The sequence below is a fragment of the Choloepus didactylus genome, chromosome Y (assembly GCF_015220235.1).
Source record: "Choloepus didactylus isolate mChoDid1 chromosome Y, mChoDid1.pri, whole genome shotgun sequence".
NCBI lineage: Eukaryota > Metazoa > Chordata > Mammalia > Pilosa > Megalonychidae > Choloepus > Choloepus didactylus.
In genome coordinates, this window is record NC_051335.1 from 8,392,638 (window position 1) to 8,403,483 (window position 10,846).

The 10,846-nt window shown below is 32.6% G+C and overlaps 1 pseudogene; it reads left to right on the forward strand.

The window, feature by feature from the left end:
• Nucleotides 1-470: 470 nt before the first annotated feature.
• Nucleotides 471-10,151, forward strand: LOC119524190 (annotated as a pseudogene).
• Nucleotides 10,152-10,846: the final 695 nt, after the last annotated feature.

The window sequence follows — 10,846 nt, forward strand, 5'->3', positions numbered from 1 at the left end:
TTTATGACTCTGGAAAGTGAACTATTTTAAACCAAAATGAGAGTATTTGGTGCACAGTTAAAAGGGCATACATGGAAAGCATGTTTAAGATATTTATATTTCTTAAAGCTTACAATCTTAAAGCTTAGGTAGGATTTAGAAACTTCTTTAATGTTTATTTTCAGGTAAAAAGAAAGTCACATTTAAAAAATTGAAGCCTTACATACTGCAACCCAAAAGAATTACTGAAACCTTCCTCATCACGGTTTTAATAAATTTTTAATGAGATACTATTAGAAAACAGGAACATTTTCCCTTTAGATCAGTACTCTTTTTGCTCTGCCGTATCTTTTCTCCTTCTTTGAAGTAAGAAACAATGAAAAGATGTTAGCTTCTGTAGAGTACTTCATCTGTAGAGTACTTATCATTTAAACACACTATAGGGTATTTTTTTTCCTACATATGTATTCTTGTTTTAACTTTACAGCAAAATGGTGGAAGCAGATAAACCTGAGAAACTGTTCGTAGGCGGTCTCAACCAAGATACCAATGAAAAGACACTTGAAGTAGTATTTGGGAAACACGGTCCTATAGTGGAAGGTAACCTTTAGTACCAACACAAATATTATTTTTCAAAGCAATTGTATGGTAAACCTATGAACACCTAAATTGAAATAGTTTTTTTTTTTGGGAATTCTTGGAACTTTGGGTTAAAGGATCAAAGATTTCTTTTAGTATCCTGAGTATACTGAGAAGAGAAACAACAATTAATATGTTGCTGAAGTAGGGCATGATAGCCTAACTGGAGTTATTCATTACTGGTATTTAGAATCCCAGTAATGAAGTGAAATGTAAGAGGGTTTTGTATAACTTAGGTTGATTGATACCGTGCTCTATCAAGGGCATCAAATTAAGAAGTGTAGAAAATTGCAAATGATTGATGATCTTGAAAAACGAAAAGTTCTGTTTTATGAAGTACACTAAATTATAAAAATTTACATGTATTACAGTTCTTTTAATGAAGGATCGGGAAACAAACAAGTCCAGAGGCTTTGCTTTTATTACTTTTGAGAGCCCTGCAAATGCTAAGGATGCTGCCAAAGACATGAATGGAAAGGTAAAGTCATAATAATCTTTAGGTCTGTTTCCTTTTAGTTTTTTTTTTAAGGTAGCATAATATCATAAAATTCAAATAACTTTTGCCTTCAGTCTTCCAATAAACTTTTTTAAATCACATAAAAAAACTTAAAATATATGTGAAAGGATGCAAGATACATTAAAACTTCTATTTTAGATTTAAAGCCTACAAAAATAATTGTAACAAAAATTATTGTTTACAAAAACAAAATTATTTTTTAAGGCTAATATTTATAAAAGCTGTTTCAACTAACAGAAAATCCCTATGGCGTAAGAACCTGGAAAAATAGGGAAGATTCCTTCCCATTTTCCTGGCTAAAAACGGTTCTTAGTGTAAGTTGTGTTTGAGCAGGACCTTTACATTCAAAAGAGTATCCAGTTCTTGCAGACCAAAATTGATGTGTGGGCACATGGAAGAAGGTGGGGTATTGGAAATAGCTAGTAACTGGCCTCCCTGCTGGTAACTTTGTTCTCCTTAAAAAAAATTCCATTCTCTGGGTAGATGTTACTCCTTTAACCAAAGTTATTTTTCTTAAATACACATCTAGTGATTCATTTTATGGTATTGGCTCAGGGCTGACTTTGAGCCAATATCTGTTTAATGTGTTATGAATAAAACAAAATGATCTTTGTCTCCCTGGAATCTTAGAAATCTAGTAATTGTATGTCTCCTATCATTTAGATTTTAAGTGAATCTTTGAGAACCAGACTCCTTAAAATTGAAGGTAAAGGTTATATGCATTCTAGGCACTTTTAGAAACTTTGTTTTTCTTACATTATCCCAATCTGTTTGATTTTTCTGAAGTACTTTTAAGTTTCCCCTAATATGCTGTATTGTATTTTATTCCTCCTTGTGTTTTTGGACTTGCTTAGAATCATTCTTCCTATGTCCTCCTCAGAAATAACAATTTCTTCTTCAAAATTAAACTTAGGTTACCTATTTTTCTCCAAAATTTTTCTCTTTTCCCATCTTATATTGTAGGTGTATCTTTTTATGCTCACTGTATTGTGTATTTACTTATTCATTGTTAAATTATCTCCTAGTACTTTGTAAGTTCTCTAATGTTGAATACATACAGTAATTTCTCTTAAAACTCAGTTCCTTGTGCATAGCAGTATATATTCTGTACAGTCTTACTGACTTATTTTTTCATATTTTGAGGCTTGATAGTAACTGAAATTTCAATTTGGCTCCTGGTTTGTGTTAGGCATAGGGATGTATTTCACATCATGGCAGTGTGTAGTAATTGGTGATGATTCTGTTTTCTTTCGATTTTCAAATACAAGAATCATGTAGATTCTTTATGCAGGCATTATTCCTAAATTCAGCAGATAAGTATTGAGTGCTTGCTTATGGCAACCACTGATTTAACAACTGGAGAAATGGTTGTGAATGAGATGAAGTACTTATTTTCTTGGGCCCTTTATGCTTAGGGTGAAAGAGAAGAATTATACAGGTAAAAAGAAATTTCACCTATATATGAATGGTAGGAAGAAACTAAAGTAGGTAATTTAATTAGATAATGAGAGAGTGAATAGTATTTTTATATAGAAAGAGGTGTTAGTTGAGACACTGAATGTTGGGAAAGAGGAGAGTGATGCACAGATCTGGGGAAAAATGTTGGTCCCAGCAAAAGCTTATCAGTCCCTAAAATAGGAACAAAGTATGTATGGGTATTCGTATTGGAGAGGGTCCCAGATCTACCACTGATCTTGGAGTGGATTAGGTCTTTAAAAGAAAAAGAATTGAATAGAAGGTACTACAGTGTTTTATGTAGAGCAGTTATGCTCATCTGAATTACGATTTTAAGAATCACTTTAGCCTATTTAAGAGTGAAATCTTTAGCAAGTTTTAGTAGATTAGTTTAGGACATTTGGGTATTTCTGAGACATAAAAATGTGTAGTATTAAAAATTATTTTTTAGGGTTATACCTAAAGTAAAATGAGAAATAATGGGTAATGCCAGACAAAGTTCCCATTTAAAGAAAAATAAATAAATAAAACTAGAACTAAAGTAAACAGAACTGTAATCATTTTGGATCATTTTCCTTTTCAGTGTTTAATAGAATAAATGTTCAAAAGTAATTACGAATATAGAAGAAATAATATGATTCCCTTACTTAAATCATTGTATATTTTTATCTTCTAAATGACACACTGAAATTCATTCGGATACCTTTGGGACACTGAAAATTTTAAATACGTGGTGGGACTATAAGGGAATGAGTTACATGTTGTAGAAAATTGATGTGCCACAGTCTCCTGAAATGTAAGAGGTACTAATCTCTTGCTTTTAATATTAGAGTACACTTTAATAAGTTTTTGTAATGTATATGCTTTTGTGTGGCTGACTCAATAATGGAAGGCAGTTACCCAATTAAATGTCTCATTTGTTTGGCACTGAAGGGCTGGTCATTTCAAAAGAAAATGCTTTGGGGAAAACTATTGATCTTGAATTTCATTATAGTTACAATAATAAATTAGTTTGTAAAGCTTTTTGGATTAAGTTAAATTTAGCTTAACATTAAATACACTTTTATCTTTTTTAGTCTTTGGATGGAAAAGCTATTAAGTAGAGCAGGGAACAAACCATCTTTTCAGAGTGGTGGTAGGCGGAAGCTGCCACCTCCTCCAAGAAGCAGGGGACTTCTAAGAAGTGTGAGATGTGGAAGAGGAGGAAGTGGAGGAGCAAGAGGGGCATTCTTCACGTGGAGGACAGTTGGGTAATGTTTTGAAATATAAGGATACAGGCCATGGTACTGAAAAACTTAAGTTTGAACGTGTAGACACCTTGGCTTTTATTTTGTTTTTTATAACCAAAACAAATTGCTATGAGATGCATTGGATGAAGAATGAAACATTTGATAATAGAATTGTTTGAATATACCAAAGAATTATTTAGAGTTATAAGACTGATTGGAAATAATGTACAAAAATCACCACCTTGCTCATGGTGACTAACTATGTATTGTAATGAAATAGCGTGTTTCCATGTAAACGCAGTTTTATGTTTTTCATGATTTCTCATTGGCTCTGCTTCAACAATTGTTTTTGCAAAACTGTTCTATTAATCATACATTACAATTTTCCACTTCAGGAAAATTATGAATTTAAATCAGTGATTCATAGAGAATAAACTTCTAAATGTATTAATTCATTTTTTATTCGGCCCGAATAGCATCATAAAATATTAAGGATTCTTGAAAACCACACAACTGGAAACAAAATCACTCAAAATACCCACAATATAGAGATAAACACTGTTCCATATTTTAGCATTTACCTTACAATATTTGTTTTCTTCGTATACATTTGCAAACAGCTATGCAGATTATTTCCCATTCTTTTTGATTTGGGAAATTCTAGAAGACCTTGGCCCTCTGTAAAGAAGCTAACAAATCTGTTGGAATTATCAAGGGCTTTCTTTAGATTTTCCAACTTGTCTCTGACTTAGGAAAAGGCTAAAAATTGCTTCACATATATGTGTCTGTGCTGTGTGGAAGATGCCTCATTAAATATGATTATTTCTTTTAATGGAATTTTATTGAGACATAATCACATAACTTACAGTCATTCAAAGTGTACAATCATTTATTCACAGTATCATCATACAGTTGTGCTTTCATCGTTACAATCAAACTTTGGGCATTTCACTACAAAAACTAAAATTAAGATTAAAATAAGAAACAGTATCCAAAACATCCCATTCCCCTCCTCCCCCATTTGTTCATTTACTTTTTTAAATGCAATGTCATTGAGGTATAGTCACACCCCCTACAGTCTTCCACAATGTACAATCAGTTATTCACAGCACCATCATACAGTTGTGCATTTTTAGCACAGTCTTTTTCTTTTTTTTTTTTTTTTTTAAACTTATTTGGAAGGGAGCAATTTTCTTTTTTGTGGCAGTCTGTGTGTCTAACCACTTTTATTGTTTGATGTTTAACCAAACCTCAGCAGTCAAACACTTAGCTTCTAATTTTTTAAATTACATATGTAAATTCATTTAGGAAGTATTTCCCAACCTGGAATTGCAGTTTGCTCCATTTTAAGTTGAATGTGTGGAAAGATTTTTTTCCTCCGTTACTTAATCTCAGAAAGTTACCAATTTATACTCCTCCAAATATAAGAATGTACATTTTCTGCTTACCTTTGACAATTCAAGGGAGTAGAATATATAGTGAAAAATTTTCTAGAAAGTGAAAAATTACCACAGATAATATATTTATTTTTCTTTGAAGTTCTTTTATTTAATTCTCTGTATGTGATGTTAATGTTTGAAACAGCTATGTTGACACCAGATTATAAGAACATTTTTAATTTCCTTTCTAGTTTGATGAAAAATGTTCTTTTATTTATAATTTATCTAGATTTAGAAACATTTACATGGCATGGTTCTGCTTCTACCCTCTGGCCTTCCAGTTCTTCCCTAATTGATCTCTCTCTCATCCATATAAAATGCCACATCCTTAAATTCTTGAGTCCTTTTCTTCCTAATTTTTCCAAACTGACTTTTACCATAATTTTTTTGAATTGTGCTTATGTCATACAGGAAAATACTGAATTTTATTTGTTTATTCACATATGAACTTTAAGAAACACAGTATGGAGTAGCAGAGATTATAAACAGTTTCTGTTTTAATGGTACTTAACTGAAAAGACTTTGTTTTTAATATAGTTGATAGTGGGTATACTCTTAACCCCAACATGAGTTCTTCCAGAGGACCTTTCCAATTAAAAGAGGCCCATCTTCAAGAAGTGGAGGTCCTCCTCCTAAAAGATCTGCTCCTTCTGGTCCAGCACAAAGGAGTAGTGAGATGGGAGGACGAGGTAAATGCCTTCTGATAGAAAAGACAGTAGCCACAGCTATTTTACGTAAGATAGTTAACTTAAAATTCTAGAAGGAAGATAGAAAGTGACAAGTGTATGGGCCTGTTTATTGACCCCTAGCTTCTTTCCATCTCTCTAGTTAAGTTTTCAGAATCACATTTAAAAAAAAATCCTGCTGTTTCTAATCTTTAAGGCAGTTTTTAATCTTTAAGGAAATGTGGGCCTAAAAGAGATCTCTTTTAGGCCCACATTTCCCGTGGAATTCCTCTTAATTTATCTTAAAGTTCCTGCAGATACTTTGATTATTAGTACACTTTTCCTGTTGTTTCAACATTAAAATTTTATGTATTTAAATTTTAATGTGTTATGAGAGGAAATTCTGGCCTGAGAATGAATGTTCAGACTATGTATTTTGACCACTGGCTTTCTTTTCTTTACTGATTTAGAAGTAATTGAACACTGGTCACTTTAATAATTTGTCCTTTTTTCTGGCTCATGATGATGCCTTATTAAAAAGATACTGTTTCAGATATAGATGATGGTGAATACATTCTTAATCTCAAAATGAGTTCTTCTGCAGGACCCTTGCTAATGGGGTCCTGGAGTTCCTGTATCTAAAACTTACTAGAAATTTTGGTTCCTAGGTGGTGCAGGCATTGTATGTGATTTATTATAACACCAAGAAGTATATCAAGACGTACGACATAAATTTTTGCTTCCAAGAATCACCTCATTGGGAAGAGAGTATCCAGAATAAATAAAGCCTAATAAATAGAAAATAATCATTTGCCTTAGCAGTAAGCATGTGGTGTATAAAAATAGAATTAAAGTTTGAAGGATAGATTTGGATGGGTAGAACATCGAAATTGAGAGCCACATTTTTTCTACCATTAATGTCTGCAGATAATTCATTTGAAATACAAGAAGTATAAAAAAGAGGAAAAAAATATCTTTGTGGCAAGAGCAGTTCTTAGTATGAATGGGCTTTCAATTATGGAAGAATCTTAGGTTTAAACATAAGAAGGAATATGTAAATCATGAGAAATATTTAAGCCACATGATCAACTTTTAGAATTAAGGGGAAAAATAAACACTTATAAATGAGCAAAGGCATAGAGGAGCCGATATCGCATATATGTGGCATATTTAAAAGTCTTGGAGTGGTAATAGGAAAAATGAGGATAATTGATAAGCAGGAAGAAACACAGTTTAATGTAAGTGGAGAGATTGAAAGGAAGAATGTCAATTTTAAATTTTATGTTAGCGTAAGATGGCTAAAGAGAAAAGGCAATATCAGAAGTAGATGAATTACAATTATTTAATTCATTGAATTACAGTCACTTGTAAATGTCCTTGCTGTATTAATAAACACCTATCATATCTAAACAGTGGTAGTACATGTAAACAGGTAAAGTGCCAAGAAATGATGTCTGTGTCCTGAAGCCTAGAAACTATTGGGTTCATTGAAATAAGTGTTGAGAAAACTGATTTGAAATATAGAAGCTAGAATATGAAGCAATTATGTTAGCAATGTTATTTTGTGATCTGAAGGGTTTTAACCAGGATGGTGGTTAAAATACAAAATTTGCATATGGAAAAAATAATTCAATGGTAGTGGGAACAACGCAGTGGAAACATGGCAAGATTAAAAAGGCTTTTGAAATACTCTGGGGGATATTTATGAAGTAAGGTGGTAACAAGGAAGTTGACAGATGTAAGATAATAAGGCAGTTGTTGGGAGATTTAATCATTCAATTTGTGTAAGTTGTGTCAAAATCATTTATATTTAGTCCAGATTTCTGACTGATTTTATCTACTGATGGTGATTTAAAGATTACACAAAAGTGTCTGTAGGGAAGGAATATGTCAGAAGATAACATTTAATATTTAAAGGTCAAATTAAAAATGTTTTCAGAATCTTAGAAGGAATAATGTTAAAATACTGTTTTTCAGAGGAAAGAAATAATTGTTTGAATTTTTTTACAATTCTTAACTTGAGATACTTATGTATTTTTAAAATTAAAGGTTCAGTGTCTCGTGCAAGAGACTATTATAGAGGTCCTGCACGTAGAGAACCCCTGTCATCCCAGAGAGATGACTGCATGTCAGCAAGAGATGATGGCTACAATCCTAAAGATAGGTAAAGGAAAATCACAAAATACGTGAATTGTTCAGTCATAGTTGATACATAGTTTTTTGCAGTAAACTTCGGATAACAAAATTAATTTTTAAAATGAACATTTGATTGGCATTTCATACATTAACAGTGTGTGCCTCCATCACACCTCTTTCTTAGTTCCAGGATATTTTTATCACTGCCCAAACAAAATCAATACTCAAAAGTTACTCAGCATTGCTCAACATTCCTCCGTTTGTGAATTCCCTGACAACCAACAGTTTGCTTTCTATCTCTGTGGATTTACCTTTTCTGGATATTTCATATCCATGGATTCATACAATATGTGACCTTTTTTTCTCTTTTCTTTCACTTGGAATAATGTTTGAAAGTTCTTTCATATTGTAGAAATTACCATTACTTCATCTTTTTTACGGTAGAATAATTTTCCATTTTATGTATATACCACAATTAATCCATTTGTCTGTTGATGGACATTTGGTTGTGAATAACAACTGCTGTATTTCTGTACCTGTTTTCCATTTTTACACCTAGGAGTGGAGTTGCTGGGTCGTGTGTTATAATCCTATGTTTAACTGTTTGCAGTTAAACATAAAAATAACTTTTACTTATTAGCTGTACCATTTTGTATTCCCACTAGCAATGCACGAGGATTCCAATTTCTCCACATTTCCTGTAGTTTAAAAAAAAAATTGTAGCTATCCTAGTAGGTATGAATGGGGTGTCTCGTGGGATTGATTTGCATTTCTCCTGATGACTAATGCTGTTGATGATCTTTTTGTGTGCTTGTTGTGCATTTGCTTAACTACCTTGGAAAAATGACTATTGAAAAAAGTACTCTGCCCATTTTTTAATTGGGTTGTTTTTATTGCTGAATTGTGAGGGTTCTTTATATATTCTTGGTATAACAAATTGATGTTTTGTTTTGTTTTGTTTTTATTACTTGCTGGTTTATTTAAGCTTTTCAAGCAGAGATTATCCAAGTGCCCGAGACATCAGAGCTTATGCTCCGCCTAGGGACTATGCATACCGTGATTGTGGCCATTCTGGTTCTCAGGATGATCATTCTTCAAGAGGATACAGGTATTCTGAACAACTGTTTTTATCAAATCTTTACAGCTGTTAATTCTGACATTAATCCTTTTTTTAAAAATTTAGTGATCGTGATGGTTGTGGGGGTCATGATAGAGATTATTCTGATCATCCCAGTGGAAGTTCCTACAGAGATTCATATGGGAGCTATGGTAAGATTCCAGCTATGCCTTGTATAAAGTAGAATTATACATGGCCAGATTGTTTTTGATGAAATTTTGTTCATAAAAGGAAAAAGAAAAACTACTGTGACCTTTTGGTTTGAGGACCTTTATTTTCTTAATAACTTGAAAACTTTGATTGCTTTTAAGTGTAAATTGGCACTCTTCGTCTTTTTTCCACATTAAGGAAAAAATATTTTAACTTTTAAAAACAAATTTAGGAGAGTGTTTCAGTAGTATGAAGCACACATGCTCAAATAGCCAGCATTTCAGTCCCATTTCTGAAAATGTTGCTGAGCATTTTACTTTAAAAAAAAAAATTTCTTGAGGTCTAAAATGATTACTTTTCAAATTTCTTGTAAATCTAACATCCTGTACTCAGAGGCAAGTAAAAGCAAATTTTCCCAAACATGGACTTAATAAAGCCAGTTGGTGAAATTATTTCAAATATTTGAAAGCATTTAAATATTTAAATCTTGCTGTTACTTGACCATTGACCCTACAGGTAGCTCCCGTGCTGCCCCACCTACTCGAGGGCCTGCTCTGACTTATGGTGGAAGCAGTCGCTATACTGATTATAACAGTAACAAAGGACAGGTTGGATACGGCAGAAGTAGAGAAAGTTACTCAAGCAGTTGGAGTGATATTTATTCAAGTGTTCGTGAGCGTGGTGGCAGACAAGAACGAGGCCTTCTACCTTCTGTAGATAGGGTATACCCTGCTCCTCGTGAATCATGGTAGCTCGGGTTATGGGTCTTCCAGAGGAGGTTGTGGGGGAAGCCGATCTGAAAGAGGAGGGTGAAACAGATATTAAAAGAGTAACAGTTTTTGTACCAAACCTTCTTTGAAAAAAGAAATTAAAAATGCTACTTTATCTGTGCTACCCAGGTACTACTAAAGAAAAAAAGTTTGTCAGGGAGGGGTGTATGCTAACTATCCCTCCATAAATTTTTGGATCTTTAAAGGAAAAAGGAAAATTGTTCAAAGTATGTTTAGAGCAGTTAATTGAAAAATAGCAGTTACCTGTTTAAATTTGTGTCTCTGTTACAATTTTCAAATTTAAAATTTCCATGAAATATTATTTTCTGTTTATTTCACTTCTGAATTACAACAGTTGAAAACCATTTTATTTACCAGAATCACTGTTCACACTTGCTTGGAGGGTGAATTTCATTGTTCTTCTATACTTTCCTTTTGTGTCTTTGAACATTTTTGTTTTTATGCTTGTATGTATAAAACATTTGTATGCACATAAAATTAAGCATTTGTTGTCTATCCAGTGAATACATTCCTATTAAAACAACAATGCATGAAAGGTATAAAAACCCTCAGAACAGCTACAAAGCAATGTTTGTCCTAATACCAAAATCTTTGCATTTTTTATCCTTTTAAAATAATAGTATGAGTCGAAGACAGAAAAAATTTAGATGTCGTACGATGTAAAACTTTAAGAAATTAAAGCGTCCGTTTTCTGCCTCATTGGCATCAAATGACTGAAATAGGTTGCAG